General features: G+C 43.9%; 1 protein-coding gene across 8 annotated transcripts in view; it reads left to right on the top strand.

Moving 5' to 3' along the window:
• LOC119012612 (protein eva-1 homolog A) overlaps positions 1-27244 on the top strand; it is a 79467-nt gene that overhangs the window by 43395 nt on the left and 8828 nt on the right. Inside the window, exon 1 of one of the 8 annotated variants that reach the window (XM_037086605.1) lies at positions 4697-4927. The exons of 6 other annotated variants lie outside the window; for them this stretch is intronic. The gene's annotated coding sequence lies outside the window, so the exon portion shown is untranslated. Of the gene's footprint in view, positions 1-4696; positions 4928-16601; positions 16709-27244 lie in introns of those variants that run through there. One more of the 8 variants, XM_037086604.1, reaches the window with a different exon arrangement.

Below are 27244 nucleotides of genomic sequence, written 5' to 3'. Positions count from 1 at the left end.
ACCTGACTGTGCAGAAACAGCCAGCAGCTGGCACTCTCAGGACCACTGCCGCGGGAAAACACACGGCACGTGACCTCACCTGACCCGTGTGTGTGTGTTGCATTAATAGTCGGTTCAGCCAATGCCCATAAAAGGCTCTGAGTTCGGTTGTAGTCTCCTCTGTACTTTACTGAGTTTGGGTGAAGTGGCTGAAAGTCACTCAGGGTGCGGTCTCCAGAGCGGGACGAGCAGGGAGGGGGTTTTTTTTGGCGGGAACACACTGTTGCCACTGCAATTTGCTGATGCAAGGGGGTTGTGGTTTTGCCAGCATGTTCAGTCAGCTGATGTCTGTCTCATCGGCCCGCATCGCCTGGTGTCTGCTGGCTGTTCGGTGCACACGAGCAAATGCAAAGCAATCAGACGCTAATTCTGGTAGTTTTCCCTCCTCCAGACACATGCACGCTCAGCTGTGAGTCAGTCATTACAAATCCATTGTAATTCCCTGCTGGTGTCAGCACTGGGCCCGGGGGAGAGAGTCTGTAAGAAGTTTAATCAGATTATAATGAATCTTGAACAAAAGGTGTTAATTTCCCTTTTAAGTTCTCACAGCTCCTCTGACCCTTTTACCCTTTGTGCTTTCTTCTCTCTCCCCCTCCACCACACACATGACTGACTCAAAGTTTTTTCACAGACATCAACTTTTTTTTTTTTTTAACCCGGTCCCCTCCGATGTTCTCCATTTCCTCGTCCATGTCACCCTCTGAAGCAGCGAACCTCTGCCTTTCATCTCACCCCTCTTCCTTGTTTGTCTTCTGTCTCCACACTGTCCACCATTTCCGACCACGCAGACAGCGCTAGCCTCGAGGTTACAGCTGGAAGTTGACTGGTTCATGTCCCTGACTATCTGAGGGGAACAGAAGAGATACCAATTACACGATGCCTTTGAGCAGTCGAGCGCCACAGTGTTTGGTGTCCCTTCATGTGAGTGTATGTAACGCAGTCTAATCTGAAGATAATCCTTAAGGCTGCTGCTCTGATTAACAGTGTTATTAACAAAATACACCATTCTTGTTATTGACATTGGATTGGTTTGAATCAAATCCTTTAAAGTCTTTTATCTGAAAGATAAAGTTTAAAACTAACTCGTTACTTAAAATGGAGACTGCGACTTCTCCAGTGCAAGCTCAACAGAAAATAAGGATTTAAACTGGATTATTTTCTTTCAAAAGTGGATGAGTTAATTCATCTAACCAGTTCAAATTCGATAACAATATCACTGAAAATGAACACCTGACACGCTCAGGTGGAAAAACAGCCCACTCAAAAAGCAAAATGCATAAAAACTACATATACGGAGGGCCAGTGTTTCACAAGAGGTTAATCAAGACATAAATAATAAGAAATAAACATAAATGAGTAAAGAAATAACATGAGCAGTTTCATTTTAAGCACTTTGCCTGTTAGTGTGAAAAAAAACTTCCACAAAGCCTGGTATCTCACCACAGTATCCGTGACTGGTACGAGTTAAATGTGTTCTCAGAACTCAGTGATTTTTCTTTTCTCCTGAGCCAGTGGCACTCTAAAACCAGCCTTTAATGAAAACAGAAAAAGAGAAAAACTGGAAACGGAAACTAGACTGTGTGTCGGCCAGACGCTTCGGTTCCACCATCTACAGACTGTTTGGTGAAGATGAGGAAGCAGCAACAGAGGGCTGCACTGATAGAGACAGAGATAACACAGGTGACTGCAGCCTGATAGGACCAGTGCCAACTCAGTGATGACCTCAGTGCTGCACTTTGAGGAATTCAACATCAGCTGTGTTCAGACGAACCAAGCCAAACCACAAGATAAGCTGAGCAGTGGTGAAATGTATGATGTGTCTATGAAGTAGATTTCATTGCTTCAAGCAAGAACATTTAGATTTTTGTACAAATTTGAGATACTCGTGTTTCCATGTTAACACTCATGCATTATTCCTGCCAATAACTGTGGCAGAGAGCTTTGGTATTTTTTCCTCTATTTTTTAAATAGGCTGTGCCTCTTTGTGAATTTGTGTCTGAAGGAATAAAAGATTTGATTACTTCCTCAACCACTGATGAGGACTAGCATACAAAGTGTTACGGTATGTCAGAGAATAATAACATATTTTTTTTCTAATTTGCAGAAAAGCCCACTGTTTTGCCACCCTCCCTTTATCTTCACTGTGCTGACGGTGTCCTGACAGTAGATAATTAGTGTCTATCATCCCTACTGTCTGGTCTACTGGCTCGGCACTGACCACCCACTCCTGAAAAGCCTCTTTGGGACTGTTGTCGAGGCCGTAGGTCTCTTTATCGCCGGTCTGTATGGTAATGGGAGAGAGAGGGCCTCTCTGATGATCACTGGTAGGGTCTGTCGCTCCAGTCAGAGCCACTTATGTCCCTGTAACCGTTCCAGCCCCCAACATAGGAAGCGCTTTCCAGAGCGGAGGAATGTTCTGCGTTTGGCTTTAGGCTGTTTGTCTGCTTTAGAAACGCGGGATAATGGGAGCGTGCAGTCAAGTTCGTACAGTCGCACAAACACATGTGTACACATGTACAAACATACCTACACACATAAACAACAAGCACGAGTACATTATACACTACATGCACAAACTGAATGCAAACATACAAACACACCCCCCCCCATCCGTCCTGTGGGCTTTTTTTTGTTGCTTGGCCCGTTTTCCCAAATGAGCAACTGCCTCTTTGTTGGGCTGGAAACTGCAAAATAAGCAAAGCTCTGGACGAGAAGTGGTTGCCAACTTTGTCAGCTTCGCGGAGTCGTAAACTGTGTACACTACTGTTTGTCGTGTCACTGCTCCGAGCTCGCGGCGAAAACTACTCTCCGCTCTTTTTTTTTGCAATCCGTCGTTCTTGTTTTCTCTTGTATGTAGAGTGTGTTGGATCGGAGGAGGTGTGGTGGGGGGGAAGACTAATGCTTTCCAGTCTGTGGCTGGTTTCAGTTTTCCTCCTGCGGTGGACGAGGACAGAGGGAGAGGAAGGGAGAAAGGGAGAGGGGGGAATTAGGGAGGCAGCGTAGGGGGTGGGAACCAAGCGGAGAAATTCCCAGGCCATCTTAAGCTAGAATTATAGTTCTGCAGGATACATTTAAATGTCTCCGTGGATCCGCGCAGAGAGGGGTGTTCTGGGTAACTATAGGTCTCAGAGGCTTGCAGAGGAATCAGTGCACACTCTGCTCTCATGTTTCAGCTTTATATAAAAACAAAATAAAGAGATCATTATAATCTTATTAAAACAGCTTTCTTGTTGTTTGAAGAGGAGATTCGGTCAAATACCGTGTAGTTTCATTCATAAGTAATAGAAAATAGTGTCAAGGTACCCCGTGTAGTGCCGATGACCACGGTAGTAATGTTATTTCCAAGAGGTGGTCCCTGTTCCATTTCATGATACAAATTCCTGCTAACGGTTTCACGACGTTCTACCAACTGAACGTTTTCGTCTAAATGGTGTCCAAAAATGCTGCAGTGCACCAGGAAAGGCAGAGAAGAAGAAGCTAGCAAACACAGAGCTAAACAACGCAAATCGTTCTCAAAATGTTTGTCATATGTTCGTGGAATGAATGGCAGAAACCATCTTTTGGAAAAATGTAGTTATCCTTCTGTTAACATGGAGGTGGATGTATGACCTAAACTGCAGTCAGGGAGTCAAGATGTTTCGGCTGTGCTTTTGAGGAGCTGTCAAAGGAGCCTTTGTATTTTTGGAGGAGGAATTCCAATATTTAAAACACTAATGAAGTATTAATTCAAAGAAATGTTTGTTTTTTCTATAACTGAATAAACAACGAGAGTTTATTTAGTTTGTTTAGACACAAAAAAAATCAGTCAATGAATGGCTTTCTCTTTCTATAGTGTATCTGCAATGTATGTAAATAATTGGTTTTACCCAAAAGTGTACAAATGAAAAGGTGTGAAAGTGAGCACTTAAATCAATCATCACGAAATATGCATATTTGAATTGCTGTTTTGATATACTTACAGTCAGAATGTCATTCAGTTTCTGAGCCCTGCTTGTTGAATTGCAACACACAGGTATAAAAGAGACAGTTATCATGTTATAATGGTGGATCACCCTGTTGCCTGCTGTCTCCCGGTGTATACGGTGATATTATACAACCACACTGTGTGGGTAGCCTGGAGCAGCATGTTCCAGCTCATACACACAACATTCCCAGATTTCCCAAACTGAGCTGAATGAAATTCTCAGGTCATTTCCTGGAGCTGGACTCTTTCTCTTTCTTTTTCTTTTTTCACCTCTCTCTCTCTCTCTCGTAGCCCCCTCCTCCTCTTTCGCTCGCTCCTTCCCTCCCCCTTTCCTACCTCTCTTTGACTGCTCACTCACGCAGCAGTGGGCTGTAGAGGTGGACACTTCATGTCCCTTCTTCTCTCTCTTTCTCCCTCTCTCTCGCTCTCTCTTTCCCCCTCTCCCTCCCTCACCACCTCATTCTCTCTCCCTCGCTCTCTCCTGCTGTCACATTCCAGTTGTCTAAAGCTGGGGTTTAACTTTCTCTCTACCCTGAGAGCAGGAAGGAAGGGCAGACTAAAAGAGGAGAAGCACTAGAAAAACTCTGTGGATGAGAAGAAACTCCGTTTGGCTCTCTAAAGAGAAGTGGGAGTCACCGTCAAGGAGCGTACCTTCTTAAAGGGGCTATTCTTTTTATTTTTTCCACTCTCCCCTCCTTTTCCCTTTTTTGGGCCGTGCTCTGTTATTCTGGTCGGACCCACGGTGGACTATTCACGTGAGCGCTTGTTTTCACGGTAAAGCTAGTGGCGGGACGAGGAGGAGGAGGAGGAGGAGGAGGAGGAGGGAGCAGTGTTTGACAAGCCAGACAGCCGCACACAAATACACACTCGGAGAGAAAGTTACCGCCTGGATCCCCGGAGGATTTTCCATTCAGCGATGTGTGTGTAAGTGTCACCCTCGTCTTCTGCCCGAACACGCTGTTAGATCTCTCTCCGTGTTGTTATTTGAGAAGTGGGACCAGTGTTTTCCTGTTTTCTATCTGAAGTTTGGTTGTTGAAGAATCATTTCTCTGCATGTTCAATCCATCATCGGGCTGTTTTAGCCCTCTGCTCGTTGTTGGGAAGTTTAAATGGCTCACCTTGTGTTGCTCTCAGGAATGTCATTGCTGTTTCAGCTCTTGGCCGCAGAGGTTGTGAGAACGCATGAGAAGATGTATTAGTGTGACTTTGTGTTTCGTTATTTGGAAGTTGGATTGCAGGGAAATATGAGGGAGGGTTCAAGTGTTGCATGCACTGCATGAGATCACCTAGATAAGACATGCACATGACTACAGTGATACCTGACAACACGCCACTCGGTATCAGTTCCTTTAACAGCAAAACTCTTCCCTTTTCATGTGTGTGTGTGTGTTTCCATAGATGGTCAGTGTTCTGCCTGATGATCTGCAGTCAGGCAGGAGTCTGACGCCACTGTAATTAACCACAGGGGGCATAATACAGTAAAACCAACAGGGGCAGCAAGTCGTTGAAACACTGCAGATACTGACTGCTGACTCAGAGCAGGCAGCCGTGATGAGCTCACAGCAAAGATGTCACTTATCTCCGAAACCCTATGACACACCTTCTTTGAACGCTTGTTTTGGTTATCTACCGGATCGATATCTCGATTAATCCGCTTTCAAAAAGCTTTCAAGAAGCTGTTCATCAGAGCCCGAGGCGATGTCTTGAAAATGCCTTATGTCTGGCCAAAAACCCCAAGATACAGCAAGATATTCAGTAAATTGTAAAACAGATACAGAGGAGATAAACTTTCAAAATAGTTGCCCTAATTGTCTTATCAGTTAATCAAATAATTGTTGGATCTTTTTCCTGGTTCTGCTGGCCTCAGAATATTTGGTGATTTCAACAGTGTACGTGCATTTTTACACCAGGTTCACTGCGCACATCTATTATACATGTAGGGTCAAATAATACAGTCAAATATCAATATAAATATTTTTTCACTTGTGCAGTCACATTAACTGTCAGGTGACCTTTCTGTACAGGTACTTGTCGGGCATGTCTCTGCGCTGGTCCTGAAATGTCACATGGAGGACATAAGTGTTCGTGGGAGCATGATCTGGTGTTTGGACTCCACCGTAATTCTGTCCAGCACCCAGTGTTCAAAATGTTCGGATGTGCCTGCAGCTAGCTGACGGCTGCAATGAAACAAATAAGTCTCACTAATTGAGTACTTCTCCTTCTTCTTCTTCTTCTTCTTCTTCTTCTTCTATTTTCTTCCTCTTCTATTATTGCTGTATGACCATTTAAACCCTGCACGTCATCTAATCGGTTGTTTGAACATCTGGTTAGATGTCTTGACTGCTTCAGTTAATCTGAGTGCAGTTGTGTTTGTCTGTAAAATTGCAAATTAATGAGAACATTCAGCTCGTAAAAGATTCACAAGCGATTTGGTATTTGAGTTTATCGTCGCCAGGGAATCCGTAAACCGAGATGAACCGGCGCAATCAGCCACGATCGCTTCCTTTCATCTGATGCCGAACTCAAAACAGGTTTCGCGTTTGGTCCACGCGCGCGATCGCAGCGGCGGCTCCCGCATTTCAGCGCGGGGGTTTCTCCACAGAAGCCCTCCTTTAGCCCGACACAACAGCGTTCTTTACTCCCACCGCTGCGTGTGCGACACCTGAACACACACACGTCACCCCTCGTAAACAGGAACGAGTAGCCGGCTTGCAGCAGACAATGGCGCAGTCAGTTCCTGGGCACCAAAGTGACAAAATTGCTTTCGATGGCTTCCAAATGGTGTGTGTGTGTGCGCGCGTGTTTTCTTCCTGTTCCGTTGTCAACATGCATATAGAGTAGCGCTCCTGAGACTCCGACTGTGTGAGTTAGTTTTGATGTGTGCACGCATCCACACCTACCTCTCCCCGTCAACCAGGTTTCCCTCTAATTGACGCGCTGCTGCTCCCCTTTAGCGCCAGTGTGCAGCGCCGGCCTCGGTCCCTCCCAACCCACAAGGGACTCTTTGTTTGTAATTTATGAATTAGTGTGTGGTTTGGGTTACGAGAAGAGAGGGAAGGCCGGCGAGCTGAATGACGGCGCAGGAACAGGAAGAGGAGTGAGCCCAGCCTGCCCGCTCACGTCAGCGCTCATTTCAATTAGCTGGATTGTTATACGCGCTTTTGTTTATTATTCCAGATTAGCGGTCTGGGCTTCCTCTGGAGATGGAGAGGGGGAGATTGAGATGAGAGTAATAATAATTGAATGATTCCCTGTTTTTCTTTTTCCTCTCTCTTTTTGCGCCTCCTCATGCAGCGTTGTGACATCATGTTTGACAGTCCCGTGGTAATCTGTGTGAATCTGTGTCCGGCCGTCAGATAAGGCGGCAGCTCAGTTGTGAAAACAGAAAAATCTGATGTTCCCTTCTCTCTCTGCATCTTTATAACTTCATACAGCCTCCCCCCCCCCCCCCCCCCCCCCCCCCCCCCCCGCCTTTTGGAACGCTCTTTCCGCCATCCATTGGCTTCCTTTTGCTTTTTCATCAAGTGGTTTTATTTACTTTGTCTAGTCTGAATGGAACCTGGCGCTGTACTAAGCTTTGGCCTGGTTCTCTCACAGAAAAGCAAAAGCCCTCTTTCCTTTCCAGCCCCGGCCTTTTTTCTCTGCCCTTGATTTGATTTTTATCCTTTTCTTCTCTGTTCTCTGTTTTTCGAAGCCCAGCATGCATTCCTAATGGCTTCAGCTCTCCGAGAGGGGTGTTTTCTTTTTTTTCCCCTTCCGTCCTACTGCCCTTCCTTCCTTCCTTCCTTCCTTCCTTCCTTTTCCAAAAAGTAAAAGTCATTTTTAAATGCATGGGGAGAGTGAGGGGGGTCTCTTGATAGTCAAAGCAGATGTGCCCCCCCCCCCCCACACAAAAAAAAAAACTTCCTGGCATCCAACATGCAGCTGCTTGCGGGAGGTGCTGGGGTTCTCCTGTCCCCCATATCCCACTCTTTACTTTCCCCCACCACCGCCTCAGTAATACCTATACATCCTCATACCATACCTGCTCTACTCTCCATCATAGCTGCAAGACACCCCCCATCTCAATTATTCTACGCTATAGATCGGCTTCCAAAAAACCCTTTACTCTCTAGTCCATCGACCAAAGTCTGCCTTTATTTCCTTCTCCCGGAGGAGAAGTGTTTTTCACTCCTCTGATGTCTGTGTTATTGTCCGGACCGGTCCCAGATTGAGGGATTTGAGGAGCCTCATAGCTGTCGGGAGTCATTTATCTCCCAGCGAGTTTTGTGGGGGTAAGTCCCCTGGATCTTGCTAGATTTAAAAGGTCAGCGAGGTGGGAGAGCCGAAAAAACAGCAACAGGCCGCGCACGTGTACAGACGCGTGAAGAAACACACAAACACACACTTGAAGTGTTAACACAGTTGAGTTTTTCATTGTTCGTTGACTGTTGTTCAATTTTCTTGCCCTCCTCGCTGAAGAGTTTTTACATTGCTCAAGGTCGACTGTTTGTCTCTTTCTACATGTATTTAAGGAAACAAGCACAGAACCCCTGCATCAAGCGCTGGCTTACATGCCGTTGAATTGTCTACGTGGAATCCATTTAAAATTGGTTGGAGACCAAACCAGTGCACGTTTAAGATGAGAATTGACTTTTCAGTGAAGAACATCTTGTGTCTAGTAAAGGAATAAACAACAGCTTTACATCCATAGTTGCTGAAAAAGTGATTGTTTATCTTTAGATATTGTGTATCTAGTATATTGCGCTTGTGTAATTTGCTCGATGTTACAGCGACAACAAGCTGATACGGCATATTGTTAGCTGCCTTGTCCAGTTATCCAGACAGCATGTGTGTGCTCAGGTCTGTTGGATATGTGGACAGAAGGCCAAAGAGCCTCTTGAATGGCTTTATTCAGCCTTCTGCCTCTTTAGCTGCCCTTTAGTGAGCCATGCTCACCCAGGAAAAATTCATTTTCTCTTCGAGGCACCCTGGTCAGGGTGAAGGACGCTGCACTTCTGACTGTATGTGTCTGTGTATGTGTGTGTGTTTTCCTGGATGTGCTGGCCTTAGGAGAACCTTCACAGTAGTCCAGTTAATTAAACCAGAGCATTGCAGCGTGAGGAGAGCAGAAAAAGGCCAGTGTTCAGGCGCATACCAAGTGTGTGTGTTCACGTCAGTGTTTTGCCAAAGGTGTGTATGTTTGCTCACTTGCCTGTCCAGCCGGGTTGGTGTGTGTGTGAGACGTGGGTGAAGTAGTATCTGCCAACGACTGAGACTGTTTTAAGCCACTCGGGGAGGAAGATGGATGGTGTTTGTCAGTGCAATTTACACTCAAGGTTGAGACATTTTGAAAGTCAGTGAATGAGTTTACGTTTCTCTGACAGCTACCTAGATTCTGTGACTATCTACACAGTGTCCGGACACATTGATACAAACAGGACTGTATATGAATATTGTATTGTATATATGAAATAACTCATGAAAACACATTTTAAAGACTAAATCCCTCTTTAAATCTCCCACCCAAAAATCTAAAAGCCTTACTCCCCTCTCACCTGTAGTGCTATTTATCCATCTACATCTCATTTTGGTGTGAGTTGCCAAGTTTTGGAGATATTAGTCAGAGACGTCTGCCTTCTTTCAAATATAAAGGAACTGGATGAGACTAAGCTTTGTGAGTTCTCGAATCTAAAATAAATGTACATGAAATCGTGATCCTGTTACTCAGGATAATCCACAGACCTTGTCTTGAGCAGCTTCATGTCAAAACTGTTTTCTACCTTCCAAACTACACCTGCCAGCAGATACTCTGTGTTTCCCACACATAGTCTTTACTTACTTATGTTGTTTTGTACAAATTTGCAAGTGCGCCGGGTAGATGTGCTGATCCGGTGTACCTTTTGATAAGCAACGTATTGAACATCAAGCTTCCTCCACACTCAGCTCATGTATAGATTTTTGGGTGAACTGCCTCTTTAAGATGTATTTTTTGCCAGTCGGTGCCAGTGTGTTGGTTCTTGCCATCCTAGCGTATGTTACTGTTGGATTCGGCGCAAGGAATAATGTCAGAAGCAGTAACGCTGCAGTTCTCCTCATAGGGACTGGCATGGAGTCGCATGTGGTGTGTCTTTACAGCCCTCTCTTCGCCTTCCCCTCTCCTCCCTCTCGGCTCACCCTGCCTCACCCCTATTAAACTCAATTTGTTCTGAGAGGCGAGGATTGCTATGGGTCCTGGGACATGTGCTGCATGAGCACAAGAAGGCAGAGAAAGTTGATTTAAAGAAGGATTTAGTGGCATTGTGGGAAAAAGAAAATGAAACAGACATTTTCAAGTAGTTAATCATTAAAATATAGTTTGAATGAGCCATGGTTGGCATGCTTTGGATCGCATAACAACTTCCAGTACTTTTTACAGCCTGAATGGATTGAGGAGAGGGGGGGGAGGAGAGACACGAGGAGACAGAGCACTTAGTTTTTTTTTTTATGTTTTGGCTTAGTTGGTACCTTACAAGAAGTCTGGAGATTTTCAAAAAGCCCAAACACTCATCAACAGTCCACCAATCTTCCAATAAAGGCTGAAATGTTATACAGCAGGATTACAGGGTGCAAATTTAATGAAGACTCCAAGTCTCAATGAGGAGACTTTGGGAGGAGGTTTCAATCTAAACATGTGTTTTAAGTCGACCCACGTTTGGTAGGTTTCAATCTACAGTAAACATGTGTTTCGCGTTGCGTTGGCCTTAGTAGTTTTATCGCCGCTGTATTTCAGGTTTTAGAAATTAGCAGACATGCTTAATGATGTCTGTAGATTTTACAGCCCGGGGTTTTTGAATGAAGCATTAAATGACTGGCTGCAGATGTTAAGCAGGTTTTCAGATGAAGGGAGAACATCTGCTGTGATTTGTGTAAGTGATATCTAATAAAGCAGGAAGCTTTCAGGGTTGACTTTTATCTCGTTACTGTCTTCAAGACAGACAACTTAAAGATCTGCAATATGCTTATAAAGCAAATAACTGCTGATGTATGCTTTGAGGTGTACAAAGAATTGTTATGTACAGTATAAGACGTTAACAATCGATCAGCCAAATTTAATCAGTTTAAACTCCAAATGTTTAAGAGTTCCTGACTGATATCTCTTAGTCTGTGGACATCACAAGATTTGACATGGTCTCGGCATGAGAAGTTTCACGAGGATAAAGATCTGTGATTGGAGATCTCAGAAAACACAGGACACAGGGCTCAAGTAAACATGTGATGGATCACGACCTCGAGCAGCCGGGGTCAGTCCACTTATCAATGCATTCTGTGTGGAGGGCGGCCTTACTCAAGACAATATTGATCCTTGATTGCTGCTTTCAGGGTCAAAGGTTATCTGTCATTAGCGGCCGATGGCTCAGTCCAGTGCACTAGGCAAAGGTCAGGAGGTTGTTTGGAGGAAGTAAACTTTATCTATTGAATGTGCTGGATGATGTTCAGGTATCAGTGATCTGGGCAACTTTTTGCTGTTCCTGTATATTTTTCTGTTCTTCCGATCAGAACTCAAGAAATTCCAAAAGCTCTATTTTAAGACTAATTATCACCGGGACAGTATCCCAGGATCCAAAAATATGCTATTTCATTTTTTTGTCCTCAACCATCTGGTGACCACTAGATAACACACAACCCTCTTAGGGATGCCAAGTTTAGAAACAATGACATGAAGGTTGCAATTTCTATTTATAATAATAAACTCAATAATTATATTATAGTCAGATGGCAGAAGACACACAAGATTTCAGCCAACCAGACGGGTTTTAAACAAAGCTCTACATAGTTGAAAGAATAAAAACAGCCAAACTATGACATAACAGTCTTGCACGTCACATGTTCTTGCAATACCGTTACAAGTTTTTCTTCCAAATAAAGCTGTTAACATGATTTTTCAACTCACTTCACTCACTTGAAACTTTGAAGCTTTTATCACAACTTATTCTCTTTCACACAAACTTTAAATGTTGCCCATACTGTATATTTGTAGTGCTAATCTGAAACACAGCACTTGATAGCGATATTATTTCCTGAATGCTTAAAATATATTCTCACCCGTTGGGATGTGTCCTGTCTTAAATAGCCTGCAGGCTGTGTGTCCCAGCTTAGCCCAGTACAGTAGAACCATGCTGGGCTGTTATTTAAAAAAACTCCCCGAGAACTCCATCACTCTGATCTCGAGCCAGAGCCCACTGATGTAGCCTCCAAACACCACCACGGCCTCAGTCTTCCTCTGCCTTCCAACCGAGGATGAAGGGATGATAGAGGGAGAGAAAGAGGGAGGGAAGCATTCTCTCTGGCCCTCTTTGGCGTGCTTTTTTTTCCTACTTTTTCTCCCCCCAGCAGGCCATCTGTTTCCTGTCTGCAACATGACACCAGTGCCCGACCAGTGCCTGGGTTCTGGTTCTCTTGAGGTGTGTGTGTGTGTGTGTACTATTGTAGGATTTCTGATTAGCTGCTATGCTAATGCAGCTAGTCATTTATGTTGGTACAAAGTGGCCCATGTGCTCTCATGTGATTCAAGTGTGATATAGTGGACACGCTTGCCCCCGAAGTGTGGGAAGCGCTGACTTCTGTATCATTGATTCATATTGAGAGTTCTCATTGGCTGATGTGATGTGGTAATGCATTATGTTCTGTCCCAGACAGTCTTTTTCCACACTTGTTTCTATGGAACAGTGTGGATTAATGAAAAATGCTAAAGAAGAGGGCAGAGAATTTACCACAATATATATAACATCTTAAAACTTGCCTAATCAGGTTTGGTAAAAAGTGGCTGTTCTGTCTGACCAACGATCAGTCTTGTGTACTCTTGCGGAGGGGGCCGTCTCTGTTTGGATCTTGGCTTTTCTCCACTAATAACAGTAATAGAGCTGTCTGCATGAACCTGGATAATCCCCACTCTCTTATTTCATTTGCTCTGTAGAACAGCAGAAGAGGTAAAATGAAAGTCATTTAGCTTGGTTGTCTGTTCTGTTGCTGTTTTAATCTTGGCATGACAAGTCAGCCAACAAATAAGACAAATCTTATCCAAAGGTAGCCTCCGTTCTCAGCAGATCTCTGTCTTCTGCTCTCTGACAGATGGGGATTTTCCACCCGTAGGCCCACACTGAAACGCTGGACGTCTCTCTCTGCCAGTGTGTTTGTTTTTAATCGATGTGCATAATGACGTTCATCAGCGAAAGCGAAGCCAGACCTCCAAGTTGTGTTTGTTTTGCGAGGGCCACTGTGGATCCAGGCCTCCGTAGGTTTGGCTGCAGCCCGAGCCAAGCCAGCCAGATTTTGGGATGCTACTATTATGCTATCCAAAATTTTGGTCGCCTGCTGATGGAAGCAAACACTGTACTCTGCGGTGCCAGATCCACTGGAAGTGCGAGGAGGAGAAGAGGTTGTTTTCCGAAGGACTGACCTGCTCTTTTATGACATGTGAGGAAGTTGGATCTCTGATATTGTGTTTGTAATAGATTTATTTAACAACAGTTTAACAACGAAAAATAAAAATTCAGAGAGCGAAACTGTAGACATGTCAGAACAAAGGTTGCAATAACTACATGTGATTTCTTGCCTGATAAAAGTACAAAGAGTTTATAAGGACCCACAGACCCCTCTGTAGAAATGTTACAGACAACCACATGCTCTATGTTTTGATCACAAGATTTTTTCTACACTTTTCCTCGCCTAATAAAACGCCTGTCAACGTTAATATGGCTGTTGCCCTATAAAGGTCACGGCTGATGAATTCATGGGTGGTCCTTTTAATCTAAAATCTGACTCCTCACAACGTTGGCACATTCTCCACCCTGCTAGAAACGGCTTCAAAATGTGCTACTTGAAATCGCTTTGATGACCTGAAAAGTCATTCATCAGCATAAACACACTGACAGATATTTTGTGGGAGATTTCTAAATTTTGAAAAAAATAGTTTGATTCATTCCACACCACGGTTAACTTAGCTTAGCATAAAGACTGGAAACGGGGGAAACTGGCGGTGTAGATATGGCCACAGATAACAAAATCTGCCCATCGACAGCACTAAAGCTTTATTCATTAAACGTCATACCAGGCTCCAGGATGTGACTATTCGGTGGCACATGCACCCAGAAATCTGTCATATGCAACTCAGCTTTCTCATTGGTTGCACTGGTGCACCTGATATTTAGCATGTCAGATTCAAAAAGAATAAATGTTTCAATTTGCCATATAACGGAGGGTTATGAACCAGACTTTTTCTTGGCAGGGTGCCGTAACTTCCTGGAGTCTCTAATTTAAACCTTCAGCAAGACACCAACTGGGCTCATTTTCCAAAATGTCCAACTACACCTTTATCCCTGATTGCATGTTCCTCATCTTTCTCCCCTCCACTTATCATTTGTATTCCTCGCGCTGCACTTAACGTATCGTATTTTGACATAATAGACACAAATATTTCAGTTTGTTTGGTTTAAAGCTGATCTGTTTGCGTCACCCTCAGAGGGAAAGCCATCATTTTTCTCCCTTGCTCCTTCAGTTTCCATCCCTCCCACTCTTACTTCCTGTCTTCCCCCTGTCTCAGGATTGAATATATGTGCTCGAAAGGTGTCCTGCGTAATGTGTGTGTGAGTTAAAGTGCCAAGTGGTGACCCTGTGTGTCAGTGTGTGCTTGTGCGAGTCTGCCTTATGTCAAATCTGCACTGAACCCCCCTGCGGCAATGTAATGTGAAAAAAGACACAACCGCCGCAGATCGAATTGCATTTTCTAACTTTATAAGTTGCGGTTGGCTCGCTGTAGGAGGGTCTCTACTGCCGTTTGATACCGGAAAGATTTACAGCACAGCTGGAATGAAAATACTGTAGGCTGCGTCTGGGATTGAGAAGACAAATCTTCTGAGCTGTGACAAGGGTTTGATTCCTGTTGGGTAGAGAGTTATTTGTTACTGTAGGGTCAGGGGGATAAAGAAGCGAGGGTAATCTCTACCTCTTGTCAACTAGTCTATATAACTGTCCTTTGGTCTCACTGCATTTTTTTGCATGGTTTACATGATAAACAATCCATGTCCTAAAACCTAAAAGATAATATAGAAACCATTTTGTAAACAACTTCCTTTCTCGCTAAGGACTTCGGTGCTTCGATCACATCAATCAGTTTATTTTGTCACTTAATGGCTTATAGCTAGCTGCTTACTTTGTGGTCTTTTTCTGTCAAATTAGCACAGTTCAATTACATGTTTGTTTGCACATGTTTGTGCTAGCTTTGCTTGTTCTGGAGCATTGTTAGTTTGTCCGGTCAAATCAGACTCTAGTTTGTATTCCCCTGTGGTGCGATATATTTGTTTATGTTGCTCCGTGTTGTTTCAGTTTTGCTATGTGAAACACTTTGAGCTGCATGTTTATATGAAAGGTGTTATATAAATAAAATTGAGATGAGTTGAGTTGAACACAAAACTGAACCGAGGCCCTTTTTTGAGGAAGTAATCTTGGTCCCATCATAGATTCTGGAGTGGTTTGTTTGTGGTGGGAATGTGATCTAACCTTTGTTGGCCCCAACTGCAAGAAACACTCCGTAAGTTTGAGCAAACCGTCTCCTTTAACTATACGCATCGTGCATTCTAATGTTTGGTTGAATTGAATAATTGTGAATGGACTGCATTCAAAAGTTTCCTAGTATACCAACCTCTCAAAGCCTTTTACAACACATGCCACATTCACCCATTCATATCTGACAAACATTCAGTCAGAGGCTGCCGTGCCATTCAAGGTGGTTTCTATCCACAGCGCCCGACAATAGTTGTATCATTAAATAAACCATCAGTTCAGTATCTTACTGACACTTGGACATGCAGAGCCGATCAAACCACAAACCCTCTGATTTGTGGATGACCCACTCAGTGTTTCCCACACATAGACTTTACTTGTGCGGGCCGGGCATGTTAATGGTTCCCCAAGAATATTTGGTCTGAGAAGTCTGCGAGAACGACAGCATCCACAATCAGTTAACTAGTGGACCATCTCTCCAACTTTTTTACTGATTCTTACCAGAGGAAACAAACTGTTGCTTGAGTCAGTTTTCCAGTGTAAAGCAGACTGTGCACCAGAAACTGCTAGATGGAGCCCAGGTTAAAAGGCACTTACAATTAAAACCTTTGTAAAACTTCATGGGTGCTGAATTTAAACAGTGGGCAGACAGTGTTTTATGTGCGTTTACCCTCCACTACAGCCCCGCCTGCTTGTTCGAGTTGCACGATGCCCTGTGCTTGTGCAGGATACTAAACCGGAATTGAGACTTGAGGACTTAAGAGATCATTTGTAATTCTGTAACTCTGTTAGCACAGTTTCATTATCTAATCACAGCCGTGCGGTTACAAACTGCAGGATCTCTGATGTTCCCCAGGCGCTTCGGCCACGGCAGCAGGTGTTTGTTTTAAAGGCTGCTGTAAAAGTGTCTCTGGCAGCCGCTGTGTCTGTCACGCCTCTCTCGCTCCCTCTCTGTCTGTTCCTCTCTCCTCTCTTAACCCTGAGGAAATGCATCTGCATCTGTTGTGGCTCAAGCTGTTTTAAGAACCTTTCAAAGTTGACAGGGGCAGAAGAAGAGGACAGGACACAGCAGGACAAACCGATAGCCAGCTGTATACCCAGGAAAGTCTCGGGATGGAAATACCAAAGCTTTGCGCCCACATGGGACTCAGAAACTCAGAGTTATCTCAACATCTGTCGAACACCGTGAGTGTTCTGCTATTTATGTGGAGTGTGTGCACAATCACGAGTGCATGCACTAACGTAAGAACCCAGCGAGAACATAACACAAGGAGAACTCCAAACCGTAACAGGAGAAAGGAAAGGAAATGTTCCTGCATCTCATCATCGTTTCTATTCTCTCTCGATCACAACCAGCTGCTCAGTGAAGCTTGTGATGGCACCCGCTTGCTAATGTCTATTTTCGGAGATGGTTCTAATAATAGCTCCGAAGAGAATAATGTCAGAAGTCTGCTCAGATGGGACAGGCTCTGTCCAGTATAGGGCTGGCTATCAAACACTTTTTCTTTATTTTTTTCATATCAACTGAAATGTGTCCATAAATGCCTGCTCATATTTGTGCTATTCTGTGCGTATTCTCAGTTAAAGGCACTACATATCGTATAATTTTGATGTTGGCATCAAAACATTTCAAACGATACCTCGCTTGAGTGTGGCAGACTAAACAAAAGGTGTTGTAATGTGCATGTGCGTGTAAGCTGTGTGTATTTGTGGTGATAAGGCCGATGACAGACGCGGGCTGACCCAGACCTCACCGTCATTATCTCCGTCCAGGCCTGACCGCTAATACGGCCCAGCGCCCTGTCAACACGTAGAGAAAAAACATGCCTGCCTTTCTTGAACTCATCCGAGCACGCCAACTCCCACTCACTACTTAGGTTTCCCATCTTTTCGTCCTCTGTGTAGACGTAAAGGTATAACTTGGCGAAAAGCGCCACGCTGCTTATGATTCACTCTCACTTTACTGCTCCTCTAATTACCCGACAATGACAGGGCGCAGACACACCTTATGAAAAACGAGAGTTATGATGAGGCAGGTGGTAGTGTTTTACCAAAATGATAAAGAGAGAGCGATGGAGTGCGATGGCCTGGATCAAATCATAGAGCTTATAATGACACACAGATGCTAAAACACACTCTGCTGTGTTATTTTGTTATGGGTACGTCCTCGGTCATTTAGTACAGTGGCTTGTAATCTAATCTAGTCAGTCTGGTGTTTACTGAAATGCCAGTTATGTTGTTATGAAGAGGGTCTAGAAAACAACATGTGACTCTGAGGTCACACTTACTGCCTCAAATTGTGACAGTTTTTATTGTGTGTTTAATACAGTCCATTTCCTTCTGAAGGTGTTGCACTTTGGGTATGTTGAACTCACTGCCCTTACTGTCTGAAGCTGACCATTCACACTGATTTTTAAGGGGAGACAGATACATTTACATTAATGAAACATCACATTAATAGTGTAAAGTAAATCAGAACATTCACACTGACAAAACAGTATACTTCACCAGTTGCGCCAGGGATGTACGTCACAACGTTACAACAATACCATTGTCCCTGTGCCTCTCAGTAAACTTCTGTGATGGAGTTTGCTTTATCAAAGACACCTATTCAGCAAGTTACGTGCTGAACTTGGTGAACCTTCTCAGGACTCCCTGTTGTTGGATGCCGTGAAGCAGAGCTCGTCTTGAGTTATTCATAACAGACTCCTTCTCATCCTCTCGTTTTGTGTTGCTCTGTGAGTCTGTTTTTAAAAGTCTGGCACACTCTTAATCTTGGGAACAGATCCGCCTTCAACTTGCTCACGTGATCAAAATACACAACTTTGACCGTGTGATAAGGTTAGGAATTGTAAAGCGGTGATGGAAATACGTGACTCTTGAGTTTAACTGACTGTATAGAATAAAGACAATGCTAGCAGGTCTGAGAAGTGAAGCCAATGTGGAAGTGCCTTCAACCTGCATTCTTTCTAATGGCCAGCTGGTTTCAAAAAGCGGTCAGATTTTATTTCAGCTTATGAGAAAATTACCCCATTTCTCACTTGATTTATTACCTCAATGAACTCCTGATGAGATTATAGTCTCAATCATTAGTTTCAAGTCTTCCTCAACACAGCATGATGATCATATCGTAAATTGTGGCCCCATTGAGAGTAAAATAGACAATAAAGCAGGTCATGGCTACAGCTTGTCTTTGGTTTTTCATTCAGATCCAATCTGGATGTCATCGTCAGCTCACCCTCTCATTGGAAAATGGTCGCTTGTGGCTCCAAAAATAACAAGAATGTGACCCCCATGATGCCAGCCTTCAAAACAGTTATCCACATCACAAAGGGTTTACAAATGACAACACTCTGCTGTAAGTTCATGCCTCAGTCTAGAGGCTTTAATGGTTAGCTCAAACTTGTCGTGCCTTGCCGTTGGATCAGAATAAAGTTAAATCTTGTTTCAACTACAACAGAACCACTCAGGAATAAGACCACTTCATCTAAATTGCCTCTGTTCTGCTGTTTTGGTCCTCATGTGTAGAGCTTTACACTTGGGTGACCTGGTGGCTTTGAATAGGAAGCGTGGATGACATGACAAAATGTGGTTTTGAGCCATTATCAAATTATATCAGGGCCACAATCACAGATACTCTCTAACCTACCAAATATTATACAATCAAAAATACTATAAATTGTGTCAATTATCTGAACTAAGGAGGTGACTGTCATCTCCATTCACATATCTGCAGCAGTGGAGCTTACATTGTTTAGGTGTCTGTCTCATTAACACTTACATCACTGCTCAAAACAAGACATTGTGGTATGACATCAATCAATCCGTTCTCCTTATTGGACCATGTGACACCATCCTGACATCTTCTAGTTACACACTTACACAGACAGTAAATGAGGTCAGCCTGCGCATAATCTGAGACCGGAATGAAACCTGCTCCACCGTATTGTCACTTTCCGGCTCTATTAGTCACTAATGATCTCATTACAAGCCTTTGTACTGATGTATTCAACCGTGGGAGAGATTAAGAGAGAAACAAAGAATGTCGACAGTCAACATTCATCTCAACAGTTGTAACTGTCACATTAACAAAGGTGAATGCACAATGAAGTTAAATAGAGACCTGTTTGTATCTTCGGAGGGATGGTTAAGACAGAGCTGGCCTACTTTTTGTTTATCTTTCACTGAAACATCATCCACGCCTCAGGTCCCAGCAGACATTTATGTCGCCAAGTGTTGATTTTATGAACTGCCCTGTGCGACCAGTTGTTGCCTCCTGCTAAAGATAGCACCATTGTTTAGATCAGCCGTGACATGTGCTGGAACACGCTCGTCGAATGCTGCAGCCTTCACTTCTGTCACGATTGCGTCTAGACAAGCCCTGCCACTCTCTGTCCTCTGTCTGCTCCACATCAGTGGCAACAAATGACGACCTCTGTCTTCACTGTTTTCACAAGTCCTTTGACGACCTCAGCAGCTCTCCGACCCAATCAGAACTCGGCATCCCATTACCTCATAACTCTGATATGAAGAAGTGAGTTTAGGTGGGCAGCGTGGTTTGATGAATCAGCGCCGGTCACATCCTTGTTGACCCAGCGGAACAGCAGATAATGACGAGGCCGTGCTGACTTCGACAGCGGACCAGCCTCTCCCACGTCCAGCCGATAAAGACGTAGGAACACAAACATTGGAAACATCTGAGGGCAGCATTCCATGTGGCGGGGTCACAGGTTATGTTTAGCCATGGACAGTAGACTTCCAAAGTTTACATTACAGTAAACACTTCTTGTGATATATTGCACTGGGATGTACTAAATCTAATGTTAAGAGTTATGAGTTCACCAATTTTGACACAATAATTCCCAAATTTCATAATTTCAACAGCAATAATAGTAATGATAAGAATAATAAGAAAAATACACTTTATACGGCTCTTTTCAAAACAAAGTTCCAAAGGTCTTTACACAGTTGAGCCAGGAATAACATATTCCAGGACTGAGGCATTAATATAAGGCTTTGTTTTAAAGATAACTCTTGCGTAACTCTTAATTCTGCAAGTCTCAGATAAGAAGTGAGCGGATCAAAAGAAGATGCTGATCACAATACAGTACATAAGAATTTCTGGAGTATTTACCAGAATCCTTTTAGTTAACTTTAATATTTACTTGACGTAAATGCTTTGTCCTGCTGGTTATGTTAGGGCAGTTTGGGATGCACTTGAGGAATTATTTATTAAAGGTGTGAAGAATTAGCGGACTTACAGTCAATATTTTTAGACTCCCAAGCTACATGTTATGCTTTGTTTGTTTAGTCCACTCAGTAATGCATGTTTGGCTTCAATCTCCTCCACCACTGCCATCGCCGTGATCCCATGACTATTCCTGACTCACACCTATTTGTGCTGGCATCATTTAAGGGGAAATCGCAAGGCACGTCCAATAAATTTGTAAGCACGCCACTGGAAATTATCTTACGACCAAGTTCATGTGCAAATGTAAGAATGTTTTTCATAAATGAGGCTCCAGATCACAGTTTTCATCTGAGGCATTCAAAGAAAATCCTACTAGACCAATTTTTATAAGTTACAAAGACATAACAAACTGACTCAATCACCGACCACATCCCAAAAATACCAACAGATGTTTTATTCACTGATGATCAGGGAGGGAATGGATGTGTACTCCTATAATGTGATTACTATGCTCAGCACCTCCTGGGGTGGAGGTTGTGAATATTATCAAAGTTGAAGACATCAATAGGATTCTGTGTGTCTGTGTGGGGTCCGAGGCGGGGGTGTCCCTGGGGTTCACAACTGAAGATTGCTGATTGTTATGACCCCACACTGTCAACAGAGCATCTGTTTCTGTCTCTGCATGCATGTTAATAACACCAACTGTGTGTGTGCACATGTGTGGTGTACAAGGAGTGTTTAAATAACCAAAACAGCTGGGATTGTGGAGTGTAACTGATGGCTGTGGTGAAGTGAGAGTGATTACGTTCAGGGCCCATGCTGTGGCATCTCCGTGTGTATTTGTGTGTGTGTGTGTATGTGCGCACACATATGCATTTGTGGGTGTCTCACAGCGGAGGGGATGTGTGTTATCCATTAAAGTAAATGGGGAAGAATTCTATGCTGTGTAGCTGAATGTAGGCCAGAGGGCTCGGTGAGGTAGGATGGAGGGCAGAGCTGTTCCACTCTCTCCATCCTGGAATGCACTCGCAGCCCTCGCTAAGACTATGTCACCATCCTGATATGCATTGCCTCACACAGAAGACTTTACCTGCGTCGCAAGAGAGAATACTGCATACAAACAGATCTTGTCACAAGACACTCCTGCCAACTCAGGGCTTTTCCTACACCGACTGGATAACTTGAGACCGCTGATTTGATCACGCAGTCATGCATCTGAGCCAGAAGAGAGAAAGCTGAACTTTTTCCAGATCTCCGGCAGTTGAGCGTCGGTTCTCATAACTTCATTTTCAGAGCTGTGCCTGCTTCTCATTCATACAGTTACAAACAACCAAAGCAGCGAACATCGCCAGTTTTCCACCAGTGGCCTGAGATTAGCTCCAGAAGTGGTTTTGGTTGGATTAACTGCCTTGCTAAAAGACATATTGGTGGCAGTTCGCCTGCTGGTGCACATCCAATTCATACACATTGTTTGTCTATAGATTTAAAATGTCAACTTACTGATTTTTATCCACACATGTATTAAGGAATACATAAATAATAATCTGTATTGTCTGCGAATGTGGAAATTTGCCGTCGGCTTCACAGGCTGGTCAGAAACACATCACACAGTAATAAAAAAGACATCATGCACAGTACAGACTACAGTAATGGACATTCAGTTTTCAGTTAGATTCACATCTTCTGTAAAAATGGTCTTAGATTATGCAAATGTGTGGCATGGTTACATAGTGCGATGTCAAGAAGTCACAGAATTAGAGGCAGGACTACTTATGAGGTATTCAGCAGCAGTGTTTTCTGTGGGAGAGGTGAGCTCCTTTGAGCGGTTTCACTTTAAAAACCTTTTTAAGAACCTAACCTAATTTAAAAGCATAATCTGTGTATTTTAAAATATCTGACATTTCTGACAGATCCAAGCCAATATTTATATGGCTGCAGTATTTAAATGAAAAATGAAATCCTCAATGTATCTTGTCTATCGTTTAGAAAAAGAAAACAGTGTAAATCAGTGGTTGTCTTGAAGGTGGGAATTAAATGTAAAAGTTATGGCGTGCTTTGAGAAGCTGTCTACAGTCGCGTAAATTAGATGTAGTCTGCAGTTAATGGGCTAAATCTTTCAAAACCACCGGTAGGCCCCTCGAAGGCTCCTTTAAGGTTACCACAGTCGTCCCAGTTTGTGTTGTAACTCTCTAGCAGACACACACACACACTCACAACGAAACCTAATAAAGTCTCAGAGTGGGTCAGATTGCCCACACTAACATAAAAATGGAGCAGAACCAGAAAAAGCACTCAGCTCACACCGCCGGTCCCTTGATAGAGTTACTTGACCAGACCTTAAACCTGGTCCACACTGTATACACAAGACAGGAATGAGTGTGTTAATCATGCCCTCTGACATTCGTGCTCTCGGTCATGCAGGCATACGTTCATTTTCGATATGTTGACACTCGTGCGGTCATTAATTTTCACAGTAAGAGGTCGTGGTTGTGCGTTCATTTGGAAAAAAGATAAACATGAAGGTAATGTCACACACTCAAGTCCTTATCCTGTGTCGTCCTCATCCAAACAATTCACAATTTATAATGAACAGATATTCCATTTCTTGTGTGTCAAAAGTGCACACACACACACACACACACACACACACACACACACACACACACACACTCTCTCAATCCCAATCAGCTGCTGTCAGCTGGATGCTGTTAGGGAGCGTTACTGGGGTTAGAGAAAAAAAGGAGAAGGGAGGCAGAGGAGGAATGCAATCTCAACACCTTCAGCTCCTGCCCTGTTCACCTTGCATGTTGTTCTGCAGGAATGCCATTAGCTAAGTGAAAAATGGTGATGTGTGTGCATGTTGTGTGTAAGTGTGTGTGTGCGTGTGTGTGTGTGTGTGTGTGTGTGGGTGGATGGGCGCGTGAATGTGAGCAGGCAAACGTCTGCATGCCACTCTCTGGGGTGTCTGAAGGTTATGCCTGTGTGTGTGTGTGTGTGTGTGTGTGTGTGTGTGTGTGTATCAAATGAATGTTGGGTCTTCAACAGCACTTTAATGTTGCAGATTAAGTAGGCACTAGCTGTGTGCTGATTGAAACCAGACTCTTTTGCTCAACTTCTTACACACATGCACACAAAAACCAGCACATTGTTTCAATGCACCCTTTTTTTTTTTTTTTTTTTTTTTTATGCCAAAATGCTTTATGCCCCTTTAAGGGAAAATTACTGCCCGAAGTGTAATGCATTGTGTCATCTAAGCTCTTAAGTTATCCACTGCATAGCAAATTTGTAACGGTCGATATCTGATTTGGAACCGAACTCTCCAAGTCTTCATGTGGCTGCAAATGAATTCCATCTCCTGTCAAAAGTTTCTCACACACAGTCCCTGTCTGTCACTGCAGCTTTCTGAATAAAGTACAGTACATCTCAATCAGACCTGGGTCACAGAAAACTGCAGGAACTAGGGGTGCTGAGGGGGCGGCAGCACCCCCTAAAACAAGGCTAGAACATGTGCCGATTTTACAAGAAGACCCGAATAATTAAGAATTTGTCAGAAACAGAACTTCACAAAGTTTAAAAGTTTCTCCAAACTCAACCACTCACAAAGCTGAGCGGTTTTATAAGGGAGTCTGGGAAATTTCTCTCCCTCTTCGTCTCCCTGTTGTTGTTGTTGTTGACTGTGTTTGCTTTGACTTATAGTGTGTCTGTGTTATGTTTGCCATCTACTGCCGTGCAAAACATTTCCAAATTGTTTCAAATACTAGATACATTACCCTGGCTATACACCGACTCCTCAGCATCACCAGCTGTGAATGACTCCCCGCTTCCTGCCTTTGCCGCACCCAGGACTGATTATGATTTCAGAGAGAGAAGTCATAGTAAAGATTAAGCTGTCATTTTAGAGCCAAACTCTCAGAGAACTAAATCAGACCAAGTATTATAAACATGCCCTCAAATGATCTTTGGAATACTCGGTCCCCAGCAGCAGCACCCCCCCCCCGCCCCCCCCCCCCATGTACGCTCCTAAAGGTTAAAGTCTGTTCAAATTATTGGCTTGCGGTCTGATCTCATCTCAGATTTAGCGTGGTTTAATATTTCATTATATCCCTTCTGGCTTATAGGGCTTTGTCCCAACTGTGTTCTGCATCGGTCAGCACATGGCCGGGCCGAACAGACACGTACGGACACGCACGCACACGCACACTCCGGCCCGCAGAGCCCAGTGAAAACAAAGCCGGGCTCTGCCAGTGTAAACACGGGCCATTGTTATGGGCACTCTTTTTCCCGCCTCGTATCTTCGCTCCCCGCGGCGACCCGGCACTCTGCGAGGTACAGCGCTGGCACGGCTCCCATTTTGTGCAGTTATATTAAGAGTTGCGAGTACTCATTTAGCATGCGTTTATGTGACCATGCCATTATGATGCAGGCCGTGGAGTGTGATTTATGTCCTTGGTTTCTCTCCCTTGCACTCCTCTTTCTCTCTTTTACTGCCTCACTTTTTTACTGCTTGGCTCCTTGCTCGTGGTCTGCGGGCACTTGCTTCGAGAGGTTTTTTTTTTTTTTTTTTTTTTGCCTTTTGACAATTATTTTTAGACAAGCAGCAGTCACTTCGCTGTACTGTACTGGCTATTGCCAGCAAAGTAAGTCCATGGACAAACATAACATGAGAAATGGCTGTGCGCAGGCATCTGGTGTGGCTGAGAGTGTGCATGTGCTTCTCTATAGTGTACCTCACGTACACATCCCTTAAATGTGTAAAAATGTGTGTGTGTGTCTGTCACATCGTGGCGTCTCTCAGCTGTGACCCTGGGCCACATGTGCAGCCAATTAGGGCCAATCAGAAGGCTGTAATCAGGGCGTGGCGTGGGGATGGTGGCAGCGTGGCAGTGGGGGAGTTTTAAGACCCATGATTAGTGTGTCAGACTGATGAGGACGGACAGGCGGAGCTGCCCAGGCCCGAATCCTATTTCTTCACTTCTCTGCCTCTTTCACCTCCACATGTGGGGAGCTCTTGTTTATTCAGCGTGTGCCAACCAGACCTGCACGAATCAGGGTTTCAAATTCTTGGGGTTTTTTTTTAACCTATTTAGGCGACAGATTGGTGCGGTTTGCCACATGAGATGATGCAATTACAGAGAGGTATTTAAATGTAAAACTGTATGTTTCTACAACTGGCACCCTACCTGACACCATATGAACTCTCCCCCGGCGCAGTAAGGTGAAGCCGCCTGAGCAGTTTTAATGACCAGAAATCATTTACCGCTTCTATTAGTCTGGCATCGACCTCTTGCCCTTTTTGCTCGTGGCAAGGAGAAAAGCAAAAGGCTGGAGCCAGATTCAGCGGACCTCTTTGAAGTCTGTCAGTAAACTGGCCCTGTTGATTGGCTGCAGCAAGATATCATCAGAAACTTTTCCTCTCACATGTGCATTGCTCCATACAGAGGATAATACGGTATGCATGGCAACAGGGGCAGAGGACTGGGGTGAAAAAGGGGACTGAGTCTGTTTTAAACTACATCCTGGTTCTCTTCGGGAAATGGCCTAAAGTATAGCCAACAGCAGGGTGAGATGGTGTATTTTCTTACTAGAAACTTGCCGGCACCTTATTTATTTATTTATTTAGGTATTTGTAGTAATAGAAGATGGTATTGTACAGACATAACTCCTCATTTCAGCTTCATGAATCAACTGAATCTTGTCTGTGTTGCGCTTTTAATGCATGCGTCAGGAATTAAGTTAGAAACAGGGCATGCAGCGTGCCACGTCATTTGGAGCCAGTTATGATGCTCCAATCTGAGACGATTAGTATCATGATAATAAAAATGACCAATTATATGGCTGACCCTCAGTCACGTCACATACAGTTAGGACACAATGTTCAGCGGCCTCTCCACCAACATGGAACAGGTTACATTTTGTTTTTTCAACTGATTTTACAACTGCAGGTTTTTCCTTGATCTTGAGTGTGAACCGAAGTCGGCGCGTCATATTCTACTGGAAACTAAAGCTGGTGTAAACACGGGCAGGTGTGCTTGATAACACAGAGGTTGGAAGAAGAAGGCATATTTCTCCTCAGGGGAATTCAGTTTCACAAACGGAGACTCAAATCACACGCACATGCACAAACAGGACCAATACACATGGATTAATGGAGAGCTGTTGGCACAGTGGGGGCTCCCCTGTATGAGGTGCCAGGTGCAGTTGGGGTTTGATGTCTTGCTCAAAGGCACCTCTGCAGTGATTAGGGGGGTGAACACACACCATATAGACTGGTTCAAGCAGCTCTTGAACCAGCAACCCTCATGTCCCAGCTGCTGAATTCTGCATCTTTGTGTGCCTTTCTTTGTGCAGATCACTGCAGAAATCACAAGTGCAACAGTTTAGCATCACAGTAGCACAGTAAAAATATTTCTGCGTGATAAATCTGACTGAATACCAAGACTTACAACAACTTGCACAGCTCCATCAATCCCATCCACGCCAGTTAGGTGTGGAGGAAGATGACGTCTAAGGAAAACAACTTCCATCTATTC

The sequence above is a fragment of the Acanthopagrus latus genome, chromosome 22 (assembly GCF_904848185.1).
Source record: "Acanthopagrus latus isolate v.2019 chromosome 22, fAcaLat1.1, whole genome shotgun sequence".
Taxonomy (NCBI): Eukaryota; Metazoa; Chordata; class Actinopteri; order Spariformes; family Sparidae; genus Acanthopagrus; species Acanthopagrus latus.
The sequence above is the reverse complement of the archived record's forward strand: the minus strand, read 5'-3'. Positions and strand labels throughout refer to the sequence as shown.